Source organism: Crocuta crocuta, unplaced genomic scaffold (assembly GCF_008692635.1).
Source record: "Crocuta crocuta isolate KB4526 unplaced genomic scaffold, BGI_CrCroc_1.0 scaffold636, whole genome shotgun sequence".
Classification (NCBI taxonomy): domain Eukaryota; kingdom Metazoa; phylum Chordata; class Mammalia; order Carnivora; family Hyaenidae; genus Crocuta; species Crocuta crocuta.
The window spans coordinates 823631-823983 of NW_027530380.1; positions in this window are offsets into that span (position 1 = coordinate 823631).

Genomic DNA, 353 nt, shown 5'->3' on the forward strand with positions numbered 1-353 from the left:
TTTTTTTTTTTCCCAAAGAGAAAAGCAACTTTAAAGAAACTTTTCTGTTGCAGTTGAATTTTGCGCTGCCTTTAAAAAACCCACCACGAAGCAGGAACTGCGAGTTCTGGGCTCATTTAAAGTGCTCTGCGCTTATTTCTCGGTGACTCTTTGGAGACAAAGGGGCAGCGGCCCAGTCGGGAAGGCACTCACAATGGTTGGAAAGAAAATCCCAAAGTAACTGAAATCCCCTTCCCGCGGGCCTGGCCCCCTCGCTCACCACCCCCGGGGGACCGCGGCCGCGGCGGCTCCTCCGCCCCGAGAGGGCGAGTTCCGCGGCGGCCGCGTTTGCCACCGTCCCTGGCGGTGGGAAC